Source organism: Enhydra lutris, unplaced genomic scaffold (genome assembly GCF_002288905.1).
Source record: "Enhydra lutris kenyoni isolate GAN:26980312 unplaced genomic scaffold, ASM228890v2 scaffoldscaffold51, whole genome shotgun sequence".
Lineage (NCBI taxonomy): Eukaryota > Metazoa > Chordata > Mammalia > Carnivora > Mustelidae > Enhydra > Enhydra lutris.
Window position 1 is genome coordinate 1,307,740 of NW_019154135.1, and position 14,045 is coordinate 1,321,784.

The 14,045-nt window shown below is 38.0% G+C and overlaps 1 protein-coding gene across 1 annotated transcript in view; it reads left to right on the forward strand.

The window, feature by feature from the left end:
* The window catches only part of LOC111157020 (RAS like proto-oncogene A), a 75,727-nt gene that overhangs the window by 16,284 nt on the left and 45,398 nt on the right, over positions 1 to 14,045 (forward strand). The window lies entirely within an intron of this gene.

Here is a 14,045-nt window from a genome sequence, read left to right on the forward strand (position 1 = left end):
AAAGTTGTTAATAATGTGTGTTTTCTTCATTCCAAAACTTGGACATATTGCCAATAATGTTTCATAAATGGAAACAAGAAAGGGAAGATTGATAGTAGTTGAGGGTTTTTTTTCCCTTTAGAAATTATCATTTGTTTTGTTTATTCTTTAATATTTGAAGCTGATAGATACGCATTTATTTGTCAGTAGTATGAAATGTTTTTAAGAGAAGTATAGAACACTTTGGGGGAGACAGTATGTGCGGCAACATGAGCGTAGGTTTTGTTTAATAAAATGTTTGTTGAATTAATAAGCACCTGTTGTGTGCCAAGGTACTGTGCTAGACACATAAAAGGACAAGCACTCAACCTAGGCTTAAGGAGCAAGGAGAGTTTTTTGGAAGTGACCACCAGGAGGATGAGTAGGAATTTGGTAAAAGAAATCAGGGTCTGGCTGAATTGGACATTGAGGGTTCAGGACTGGGGAATCAAATTCATGCCATGAATTTAGAGTGAGTGTGGTGTATTCTTGAGGGGAAAGGAGGAGAAAGTGCAAAGGCCCTGAGGGTTGTAGACAGATCATAAAGCCTGTCATCTCAGGCCCTTGGGGCCATCAAATACATTTAGGAAGCATTATGATCAGATTTGTGTTTTGATCATTCTCTATAGCAGTGCTTCTGAAATTAAATTTGGTGAAGAACTGTTTTTAAAATTTTCAATATATATCAGACTGAGGAGTTTTTAAAATACAATATGATAAAAATTACCAGAAAAATGAAATTTTAAAACAGAAAACAAGTCCATTTCAAAAGTTAGATTGAATAGACATAAAATTACTCTTTTTTTTTTTTTTAAAGATTTTATTTATTTATTTGACAGAGATCACAAGTAGGCCGAGAGGCAGGCAGAGAGAGAGAGGTGGAAGCAGGCTCCCTGCTGAGCAGAGAGCCCGATGCGGGGCTGGATTCCAGGACCCTGAGATCATGACCTGAGCTGAAGGCAGGGGCTTTAGCCCACTGAGCCACCCAGGCACCCCGACATAAAATTACTCTTAAGTTTTGTAAGTCTCTGAATATATACTCTCAATTTAGTTCTTTCCTGGTCGTTAACTAGTTAGGCTTTTGGTACCTCTGCTACAGGGGAGTGATCTCTTTTTGATCATATGCCCCATCACTACAGAATTCTAGAAACTCCCATGTGTATATTTATTTTTAAATAACACACGTATACTGCTGTGCAGTTATACATTACAAATCAAAGAATATAAATTGTAAAATAATGGGAGTTTATATAAGCTATTTTAAATTTAAAAATTTTAGTAGTATAAAATTTTTTTGTTGGCACTAAAACATTATTTAGTGAAAGCACTATAGTCAGATGTGCTTTATTATAACTTGTACAAGTCTTGGTTCATTCATACAACAGATAAATAGTATATTAAATCATCTTGTGGTATACAGTTTGTCCAAATAGAAATTTGTTAATTTTACCTCAATAAAGCTAAGGAAAAAAAAAAGTAAAAAGTATTATTCAGGCCCTCTTATAGATGCTGGGGGATACAGTAGACCATAATATATACTAAAAAAAACTGTCTCTGCTTCCCATGGTCTTCATTCTAGTGAAAGTTAACACTTCGTGAAATGGTGATTCAAAGCCTTGGTTTTGGGTACAGTCTGTTTTATATTTGTTTTAATGCTTCCCACATTTGAAACATATGCCTTATGAAGATATAGATCAAAAATGGGAGAATGATGTTGTCGATTATTTTGGCTTAATGATAATCCTCAGTTCTTAATTTTATCTAATAAATAAGGACAGATTTTTAATGAAATTTGTCATGCTGATTTCTGTTTTCTCTGATGTTAGTTCTTACAAATTCATCAAAATGTGTTTCCTTTTTTGTGTGTATTTGTAATAAATGTTTTCAAAATCCAGTGTATCTATAGATTTACACAGGTTAGAAATTAATTTTCAAGTTGCTGTTCGGGTGAGATTATCTTTTAAAATGGGTACATTTACATTCGTAACAGTAAAAATTTGCCAGCTCTTGGTGTATCCATTCACTAATATCACAGGTCTTAATTACTGTAGTTTTATAAAAAGTCTTTTTAGTCACTAGAGTGGGAGTCAGCAAAGGTTTTCTCAAAGGGCCAAAATATCCAGTGTACACTTTGTAGGCCATATGGTCTCTGTTAAAACCACTCACCTCAGCTGCTATAATAAAAAGCAGCCATGGTCAACACATAAACAGATGGGAGTGGCATTTTCCCAGTAAAACTTTATTTACAAAGAGAAGCATTTTGCCATAAGCCTAAAACCACCCTAAAAAAATAGTCCATTAAAAAGAAGTGCAGAGAGAAGAAACAGCATCATCACTTTTGTGGTGTTCCCGTGAAACACGCATAACCGGAATCTAATTATCAGACAAAATTCAATTAAGAGACAATCTATAAAATAATTGGTTAGTAATCTTCAAAATGGTTGAGTTCATGAAAGTCAAAGTATGAAGAATTGGTCTAGACCGAAGGAGGCCAAAGAGATGGAACAACTCAACGCAACATCGGATTCTAAGCCTGTGCAGAACCTTGGGTAGGGTCTGAGGATTCTGTGATAGGACTTTGTTGACGTTCATATCCCAGGGGTGATGACTGGGTTTTGGTTTGTAGGGGATTGTCCTTGTTTGTTGGAAATAAACTCAAGTGTTCGGGTGAGATGAAGCATCATATCAGCAACTTACTCTTCTCTTCTTTTTTTTTTTTTTTTTTTTTTTCCTTGAGAGAGAGCAGGGGAGGGGCAGAGGGAGAAGGAGAGAGAGAGAGCCTTAAGCAGGTCCAGTGCCCAGCACAGAGCCAGATGTACGGCTCAGTCTCACAACCCTGAGATCATGCATAACCTAAGCTGAAATCAGGAGTCGGACCCTTACTCCACTGAGCCACCAAGCATCCCAGCAACTTACTCTTAAATGGCTCAGAGACAGACTTTCTGTATTGTACTTGTAACTTTTCTGTAAATTTGAGATTGTTCCAATATTTAATAAATACATATCATTAAAAGTAAGTAAAATAAATTTATTATAGAAAAAAACCCAAGCAGCCTAATTTGCCAACCACTGGGTACTTTGATGACTGTTCTTCAACATTGGTCTTGGATATTGTTGGTGTAACTGTTTCTATACAAAAAAAAATTTTTTTTTTAAGATTTTATTTCTTTATTTGAGAGAGAGAAGGCATGAGTTGGGGGGCGGGGAGCAGAATCATTGCTGAGCATAGAGCCTGACTCGGGACTCGATCCCAGGACCACAGTACCATGATCTGAGCTGAAGGCGGATTATTCAACCAACTTAACTACCCCAGTGCCCCATGTTTGCATACAAATTTTAAAACCAACTGCCAGGTTCCACCAAAAAGCCTGCTGGGATTTTGATTGGGATTGCATTAAATCTATAAATAAATTTGAGGAAAATCGACATTTTTTTACAGTAATGAGTCTTCCAATCCGTAAACATAAACTAAAGCATTACGTAGGTCTTCTTTAAATTTTCTCATCAGTGTTTTATAATTGTCTATTTGAAGTTCTCTGTGGTCGCCATCCTCCAAATTGCCCCCAAAGATTGTTGCCTCTTCGTTACCTTTCACATTGACCAAATGACACTGTGTGACTTCGAAGTCATAAAAGACATTTTGGCCTCTGCCTTGCTGTTTTGGATCACTCATCTGGAGAAAGCAACTGTCATGTTAAGAGAACATTTAACAGCCCAGTGGAGAGGCCCACATGGTGAAGAGCTCAGAGGCTTTCTGCCGCAACAGTGATGTGAGTGAGCCATCTTGGAGGCAGATTCTCCAGTGTTTAAGCCTCTAGATGACTGCAGTTTGACAGCATCTAACTGAAGCCTTATGAGAGTCTTTGAGGAAGAAGCACCTGGCTAGGCTGCTTGAACCGTAGGATAATAAATGTTATTTTAAGTCACTAAGTTTTAGGGTAATTTGTTGTGCACTGAAAGACAACAGTCTTAATACATACTTCTAAGTTTTCATCCTCAAATTCTATGTAATTACTAGTTTTGTTTTCCTTTTTTGGTGGTAAAATACATATGCCATTTACCATCTTAACCATTTTAAGTGTACAATTTTGCAGTATTAAATGCATTCACATCCACATTGTTCAGCAACCATCACTGCTGTCATCCATCCCCATAACTCTTTTCATCTTGTAAAAATGAAACTCTGTACTCAGTAAATAATAACTTCACATTCTCCCTTCCTCTTAGTCCCTGAACCACCACTATTCTTGCTGTCCTTATGATGTTGATTGCTCGACGAACTTCATATATGCGGAATCTTACAGTATTTGCCTTTCTGCATTGGCTTACTTTGCTTTAGCATAATGTCCTCAAGGTTCATCCATGTTGTAGCATGTGTCAGAACTTACTTGCTTTTTAAGGCCGAATAATATTTCAGTACGTGTGTGTGTGTATGTGTACTCATCTACCCATGGACACTTGGGTTGCTATTGTGAATAATGCTGCTCTGAACATGGGTATACAAATATTTCTGCAAGACCCTGCTTTCAATTCTTTTGGATACAAAGCAAGACATGGAATTGCTGGATCCTGTGTTAAGTGTGTTTTTTATTTTGGGGGGGGGGAACTGCCATACTGTTTTCTACAGCAGCTGCTCCATTTTACATTCCCACCACAGTGCCCAGGGGTTCTGATTTCTCCACGTCTTTGCCAGCACTTGTTTCTGGTTTGTTTTGTTTTGTTTTGTTTTTTAGTGGTCATCCTAATGCATGTGAGTTGGTATCTTACTGTAATTTTAACTTGCATTTCCCTAACTATTAATGATGTTGAGCAGCCTTTCCTATGCTTGTCGGCCATTCATTTATCTTCTGTGAAGAAGTGTCTGTTCAAGTCCTTTGCCTGTTTTTAAACTAGGTTGCTTGGTGCTTTTGTTGTGGATATCAATCCCTTGTCAGATAAATGGTTTATTGTGGATATCAATCCCTTGTCAGATATATGGTTTGCAGATATTTTCTCCTGTTCTGTGGTTGCCTTCTTACTCTGTTGATAACATCTTTTGATGCACAAAATCTTGTAATTTTCGTGAAGTCCAGTTTGTCTATACTTTCTTCTGTTACCTATGCCTTTGGTGTCATAGCCAAGAAACCATTGCCAAATCGAATATCATAAAGCTTTTGTCCTTTTTTCCTTCCAAGAGTTGTATTGTTTTAGGTCTTACATTTAGGTCCTTTATCCTGTAATTACTTTTTAAATATTGAAATATAATGTTAAATTAGGACCACATTTTCAGCAATTTTGCTAAATTCACTTGTTAATATTGATAATTTGATTCTTTTGGAATGTTGCCTATAAATTCAATTTTTTGAATTTATCCTTCTTCCTCTCCAGTCTTCTGCCTTTTATTTCTGGTCTTGCTTTATTGCACTGACTAGAATTTCCAAGATTTTACTGACTAGCAGTGATGATAGTAAGCAGTCTTGTCTTATCCTTCATCTCATGGGGAAAACATTTTGCTCTTTTACCTGTGATGTTTTTGTAAATATTATTTATCAGTATTAAGAGGTTTCCTTCTGTTTCTGGTTTGCTAATAAGGCTTTTCTTATGAATGAATGTTGAATTTTGTCAGATGCAATTTTTTGCATTAGTTGAGATAATGATATGATTTTCTCCCCTTTTGTGAATTACACAGATTTGTGAATAGAAGTTTATATTCCTCGAATAAATCCAGTTGGATCATGATGTTGGGTTTTTGGTTTTGTTTGGTTTTGTTTTTGATGTATTGTTGGTTTTGGTCTGCTGTTATCTTTAATGTCTTTACATCTTTGTTTTTTGAGAGATTGGCCTGTAATTAACTTCTTTTCCTTTTCAGTTTTTCATGTCAAGATTAGGTTGGTATTACAACATGAGTGGGGATACAGCCCCTCTTCTCTTCTGTATTTTAAGGGTCTTACTTTTATAAAATGAACCGTATTAATGGCATAACACTTTGTGCACTTCCAGTTTCAGTTTTGTTACACTAGCTGTGAATTATGCAGAGAATAAATTTCAGACGTGGTGCTACCTCTGTGCTTATCCTAGAATCCTCTTATTCATCCAAATAGCTCCATCAGGGATACATTTACATAGTTTTTCCATGTAGCACATTGTTTTTATGAAAGAAGTAATTTACTTTTGGAGATCTCTTCTCTGCTACCTCTTGCTTTTTTAGCAATTAAAAAACAGCTCTTGTGTGTTACGTTATTCTAGAATCTAGAAAATACATTAAACACTTGCACTTTAAATCTGCCTGTCCAAGAATCTTGTTCTTGTTTACCTAAAACCTGTATGATTTCCAGCAGTGTTTGTTGTTAGTGAAATTAAGTTGAATTTTGCCTTTTGTTTTCTGTGTGTGTTTAGACATGTTTACCGTGGCAGGAAGAACAAGTCGTAATAGAATATAATATGGATTTCGCTATTAAGTAAGAAGCCTTATTGGATGCTTATGAACCTTAATCGTTAATTTCAGAGTAATTACAAGTAATAAAAGTTTTGACTCAGTATTGCATTACTTTAAAGATGACCAAAAAAATGGAGATTTTCTTGTTCTAACGCGTAGTTTTCAAATACCTTAGTAGTTCTAGTACTTTCATACTACCATTCTATAATCTTATCCAAAACGGATGTGTTCTAGGATTTGGAATCCTTAGAATTTAAGAAAGATAATTTTATGCATATATTAAATATTTCCTAATTTGGGGCAGTTCCCATTAATCAGATAGTATTTATACATCAAAATGTATGACTATTCACACTAAATAAATCAGTAGTACAAACAACCTCTTGTCTGTTGAGTTCAGGTTTGCCTCACATCAGTTTGCACCATACTCACCTGAAAAAAACTTCATCATTCAGACCTTTTTGTATTTTGATACTGTGGCTGACTCCTGGTTAACAATGAGGAACAGAAATGAGGGTTATTGTTGATAGGTTGTTGGAGACAGCTCATCTCAGTGTTCCCCTTCTTTTGTAAACAAACTTCCCGCATACAGGCAGAACGTGCTACTGCCCGGGATAAAGACTACAATTCCCCATCTCCCTTACAATTAACCATGGCCCACTGACTCATTTCTGGCCAGTGAGATCAAGCAGAAGTGATTGGTGAAACTCCCTGAAGGGCTCTCAAAGCTGAGAGTGTTGCACTCCTTCAACTTAAAATGACTGGGAATCCTCTGCACCTTGGGGACAGCTGCTCCCTAAAAACCCAGAAGCATGCTGGTGGCTAGATAACTATGGAGCCGTGTTGTCAGCACTGGATTGCCTGTCTCTGTATGCTTACATCATCATGGAAATTAATTTCTCTTTTTAACTGTTATTTGGGGTTTTCTGTCATTAGCAGCCCAACCTAAACCTAACACAGAATTAGATATATAAATCCCTATTACCATTTCCGTCTTTCATTTCAGTTTGGCCTACTTCTCAGATCTGATTTACTGTGTCATTGTTTTCTTCAATGAAACTGGAGAGCTTATACTAGAAGTGAAAATGAGTTGACATTCTGCCATTGTCTTGTTGCTCACCCGTGCTTCTGCGAATCTTTTTAATTCGTGGTTTCTTTTCAGGAAGTTTATTAAATTATCTATCTTGTAAAGATGTTTTAGGTAAAACTTAGATAATATTTTTTATATCTATCTACCTTGGTCATGTAGACTAAAATACCCCCCCCCCGATATCCTGACAGTGAACAGCTGGGAAAGCACCACTCTTCACGTCTCTCAGATTGCTCGCTCTTCCTTTAGATCCGACCCCTCAAATTTCACACGGACCTTCTCCATTTGACAGAGACCCAGTGAGGATGCCAGTGTAAGTCAGCATATTGGCTATTGGTAAAGTTTAATTTCTTTCTCATTTTTTAAGATGACAAACACATAAAAATAACAAGTTGTAATATTTTCCCATATTCCTGTGGCTGGTTTTCTATTCATCCTGGTGTGCATATAAGCCTACTTTCGGGGTCAGTCTCTAGAGAAGGCACTGGAAGGGGTCAGGCTATCAGGCAGGGCTAATAAGATTCTTGGAACAGCCCAGGCTGATAGGATAGGTTCCTAAAAAGGATAAGGGGGATTAAGAAAAGCAGCTCAATTTAAAATACTGAGGAGATAGAACGTGTAGGGCTTGAGTGATTAATGACACATGAAAAGTTGAGGAGAGGCATGAAGAATAAGTGAAGTTTCTGGTATGAGTCCCTGAGCCTGAATGGATCATCATTTGAGTTTCAGTTGTCTGTGAATATCCGAATATGTATGAGTGGTAGCACTTGGAAACATGGACTCTGTTCACATCACCACTCAGCGCGTTAGTATGAAAAATTTCATAAACCTGTATTTGAATAAATGGCTCAGCCATTTATTAGCTGTGTAGCCTTGGATATGTTACATAACTTTGGGGGCTATTACATAATTTACATGGTCTATTACAGAAATCTAAGCAAAGAAAATTCTTGGGGTGCCTGGGTGGCTCAGTCAGTTAAGCATCCGACTTTAGCTCGGGTCATGATCTTAGGGTTCCGGGATCTAGCCCCTTGTCAAGCTCTCCGCGGAATCTGCTTGCCCCTCCCCCATTCATACTGCCTCTCTGTCTCTCAGATAAATAAAACCTTTAAAAATAATAAATAAACCAAGAAAATTCCTATCTACTTTCCAGCATTATTATTGTATCTAACGTAAAGCCTTGGACATTTAAAGCCCTTAAGTAAGTGTTTTACCTCCTGTCACCAACTTATCAGCTGATCTGCCACTTCTCCTATGTAGCGCGACATTTTTTCCAGGAAGTTAGGTTTACACTTCCCTATGAGCACACCTTTGTAGAGACTGCGGTCAGATGCCCGTGGGCTTGAAGAGTATCTCTAACTGCTTAAGTCTCTGAAGTCATATGCACAATTTTGGATGTTTGTCAATTTTAAAAGGATCCAGGGTTCCTAGTGCAGTTTTCATTTTACGGATCTGAAAACCATGGTCATTAAAGAAAAGCTAAAGACTTCAGAGGCTGGTAGGTGGCAGAACCTAGACCACTGACTTATATTCTAGTCTTTTTTTATACTCTGTGTTACCAGGGGCTTTGATTATATTTAAGGAACACTATGAAAGTAGGAAATGAGAAGAAAAGTTAACATACCCATCTGTTTTACCAGTAAATTTTCCATCAACTAGAAAATATTTTTTGTCATTTTTCACAGTTAACTCATTCATTCAGCAAATACTATATAAGGATCCACTGTGTGTTATGCAATATATAAAGTAATGGCGATGTAACAAACAGTAAACAAAGAAAAATTCCCTGCCCCCATAAATCTCACATTCTGCTGAGGGGAGTCCTAAATGATGTGAGGGAGTGAGCCATGCGTTTATCTTCTAGTAGAAGGAATGGCAAGATAACTTAGGACCTTACATTTCATTGTAAGACTGTATTATTCAGAGTAACATGGAAATTCTTCACAGGAGTAGATCTATTTTGAGGGTAGAGCTTACAGATTTGCCAGCACATCATCAGATGTGGGCTGTGAAAAAGGAGGCAAAAATGACTCAAGGGTTTCGGCCTGGGCAACTCAAAGAATGGGGTTGCCGTTTACTAAGAAAAGAGGAAAACTGAGAAAGAGAGAGGTTGAGGTAGGTGATACTAGGAGGTTAGTTTGGGACAGCTTGGAGTTTGGAACCCAACCAGCTGAAGATGTTGAGTAGGCAGCCGAATATAAGTCTGGCCTTCAGGGGAGAGATGAAATCTGGAGGTATAAATTTGGGTGCTATCTCATATAGAAATATACTGAGTGAGGTTATGAAGGAATGAGTGAGTATAGACAGAAAACAGAGGTTCAAGTTGAACCTCAAGATCCACCACAGTTAGAACAAAGGGGCTCAAAAGGGAGCAGCCATAGAAATTTGAGGAAAACCAAGTGATTATGGTATCCAAGAAATAAAACGAGGTATTTTTTTAAAAGATTTTATTTATTTATTTGACAGAGAGAGAGAGACGGTGAGAGAGGGAACACAAGCAGAGTGGGAGGAGGGCAGGCTTCCCGCCAAGCAGGGAGCCCGATGTGGGGCTTGATCCCAGGATCCTGGGATCAGGACCTGAGCCAAAGGCAGACACTTCACGAAAAAGGGGTTGATCATCTGAGTCGGCTGATACTGCTAAGTGAAGTATAATGAAGGTTGAGAATTGACAATCATTGATAATCTTAACAAAAGCCTGTTAAGAGTAGGCTTGGGGAGGAACATAAAGCCAGTGAATTGGAGAAATGGAAGCTGGGTTGAGAGAGTTCATTTTGGGTTTTTTGTTTTGTTTTGAATTTTGTTTTTTAAAAAAGAAATAACATGTGTACTTTCAGTAGAGTGGGACACATTGATGCATTGGTTTTCTGGGCTTTCTGGAGCAGTATTTGGAGTCGGCTAGAGGGAATGGGATCTACTGCATGAGTTGGAAGCATTGATCTTACCAGTTTTCATTTATAGCAGGTTGGCAAGCCACAGTTCTGGAGCTAAAATCAGCCTACCAACTGTTACTGAAATAAAGTTTTATTGGGATGCATCTGTACCCATTTATTTAGCTGTTGTCTATTGCTGCTTTCAAGTTGTAGTGATAGTTCCTACAGAGAAGCCCAAGATATTTACTGTCTGGCTCTTTGCAGAACGGGTTTGTCGACCCTAGATTTACAGTAACTGAAAGAGGAGGTGAAATACGAGTGGGAGAGGAGAAGTACAAGGCAGTTCTAAGGAACTGAACATTTTGAAAGGGGTACTCAAATATCATTTCTGGTTTGGGTCAGATCAGAAGGAAATCAGAACCTTGAATTTAGAGCAAAATGAGTTACAGCCTAGGGGCTTTTTCAAACCAAGGTGGGTTCTTAGAAGGACCGAAGTCTCCAAAGGTATAAGCTAACCGTACAGTCAGCTATTGCTGTGTTACAAATGACCCCAATCTTGGCGGCTTTAAACAACCAACATTTATTATCTTAGAGTTTCTGGGGGTGAGGCTTCAGAAGCACCTTAGTGGCATGGTTCTGGCTCAGTCTCTCACAAAGCTGCAATCAAGGTGTCAGCCAGAACTCCCGGCATCTGAGACTTGGCTCGGTCTCCAGCTCTGGCTTTCTGGCTTGCTCACACGGTGCTGGCAGGAGGCTTCAGAGTCTTGCCACAGGGGCTTCTCCGTGGGACGACTCACAACATGGTTTCCCCCAAAGAGAGTGGTGAGAGAGAGTGCCCAGGACAGAAGCCTTAGTCTTTTATAAGCTAGTCCCGGAAGTGACATGCCTTCACTTCTGCTGTACTGTAATGGTCATACAGATCAATCCTGGTTACGTTACAGGAGGATACTGTGTGAATCCCTGGAGGTGGGGGTTGTCCAAGCCATCTTGGAGGCTGACTACACAGACTCACTTGAACTTCGACAGAATTACATTGTAGACCTCCAGCTTTGCCAGGTGGTGACCAGTGTTTTCCTCACTGCCCAGAGCAGCTGTTATTGACAGTTCGATTATATTAAAGTCCAGCCACAAACACTGTTTAAATATTTTTTTCTTTTTTCCTAAGCTTTTTTCTTTTACAGAAGCAACATTCATGATAGAACACTGGAATTCAGAGAAGTAAAAGGCTCTGGAAATTAAACATTTTTATTGTGCCTCTGTTTTGATTGCTCTTCCTGCTCTTACTTATTTTGCTATCTGATGTTTTTCCTGTTTGTACTAATATGTAATCTGTTTTCCTATTTCACATTATTTGTGAGCTGCGTTCACGTATTTTGTGAACATTTTTCAGTGTCCTTCAGTACTCAGTTTCATTTTTTTTTTTTAAGATTTTATTTATTTATTTGACAGAGAGAAATCACAAGCAGGCAGAGAGGCAGGCAGAGAGAGAGGAGGAAGCAGGCTCCCTACTGAGCAGAAAGCCCGATGCGGGGCTTGAACCCAGGACCTGGGATCATGACCTGAGCCGAAGGCAGCGGCTTAACCCACTGAGCCACCCAGGCGCCCCTCAGTTTCATTTTTAATGACTGTTTTATAATCCCATTATATGACTATCCATAATTTAATTCTTCATTTTTTATTATGAATAGTGTTACTGTAAATATCCTTGTTGTTAATTCTCTTTGCACAGCCATGTTATGATAGCCTTTTTTTCAATTATCAGTTCTTACTAATAATTCATACACAAATTCAACAAAAGCAATTACTGTAGTTACTGATTTTGTAACATTTATATTAGTTTTTAAATAGGACCATGGTGAGACTTCTATGTTGAGTGTCCATAAATGTTCTCAGAAGTGACTGGGATATTTGTGTCCTCAGTTAATTTGCAAAAATAGGTCAGTGACTATAAACTTAACCTTACATAAACCTCTTGGGTTGGATATAAGAACATAGCACATATCTAATATCCCCCAGACTCCTAAATCTTATAATATATATGTAAGGTAAAAAGCAAAAAATCTGTTCGTGGAGATTTGCCACTTGCTATGGTGATCTTAGTAAGTGACCTCATTGTCAGAAGATTGAATTGCTTTGTAGTCAGATGTTATATAACATTGACATGGTTATATTAATTTTATTAAGAAAATTGCAAAAGTATCTGCTGAGCTTAAAATTATCTCTTACTATTCCATTTAATTTTTTTCTGAGGCTTTTTTAAGTACATTAGTCTTGGAAAAGCTAACTTAGCTTGTGAGACCAGTGTTTAATTTGTCCATAATGCAAAATACATTGTAATTCCAAGTAATACAACATCGCATTATCAGATGTGGGAGCAGTCTGACTCTGTGCTGGCTCTCCTTCCTCTTCCTCTGCTCATTCCCTTAATCAGCAATCTTTTTTTCTTTTTTTTTTTTTTTTAGTGAGAAAGAGAGAGAGAGAGAGAGCATGAACAGGGCAGGGAAGGAGGGACAGAGAGAGAGGGAGAAGCAAGGATCCCAATGCGGGATTCCATCCCAGGATCCTTGGATCATGACCTGAGCAGAAGGCAGATGCTTAATGACTAAGCCACCCAGGCGCTCCTCAATAAACAATTCTTAACTAGAGTTCCTATTCTTGTTGGGGGAATGTGTCAAGATTTTACCAATACTGATTACCTGTTCCTCAGTCATTTTCTAGAGTTTGATTTCTTTTTCAAAATATTTGTATGTATTAGTATTTGCTAGATACTGTGCTCGATGCAGGGATTTCAGAACTGAAAAAAAAAAAAGCTCTTTGCTGTTGAAAAGCCCCCAGTAATTAATGCGGTGTGAAGCACTGATAAAAGTTATGTCCACGGTGCTTTGAAATCACTGAGGAAGTAGCCACTCAGGCCCCAGAGAGCAGTCGGAGGGCTGGACATGCTTCACAAAAGAGGTTCTGTTTAAACAGCTTTCTTTACCCTTATGTACACATTTCACATCACCCTGTTTGGCCGTTGTTTTCATTGAAAATGTTTTGATGAAGTTGTATGGATCAAGAACTGTTTTCCTCACTGATTTAATATGGTATCAATATGCATTAAATTAGTCATCTTAGAAATAGCTAAAAAGTATATTTACAGAGTAAGAAGCAATTTAAATTTAATTATCTGAGTCCCTACCACCCTCTTTCCTACTGTTTGAATCCTTTGTTGGGAGCTTATATACAGTTCATTCATTTTTTACCATAATAAGTAATCAGAAAGAATCTGCGAGTGAGCCAAAATTTGCCTTTTTTTTTCCTCAGTATTTTTATTTTTTAAGATTTTTTTTTTTAATCTATTAGAGAGGGAGAGAGCACAGGCAAGGGGAAGGACAGAGAGAAGGGGAGAAGCAGACTCCCTGCTCAGCAGGGAGCCCAATGCAGCCCCCCCCCCCCCCCCCGAGATCATGACCTGAGCCAAAGGCAGCCTCCTAATCAACTGAGCCCCTTTTCCTCAGTATTTTTAGTTTTAAATTCTGAACATTTTTTCCCAGTCCGTAGTTTATCCCTTCATTTTATTTTTTTTTAAAGATACTGTCTTAAAGTAATCTTTACACTCAACACGAGGCTTGAGCTTAAAACCCTGAGATCAAGAGTCACATGCTCTACC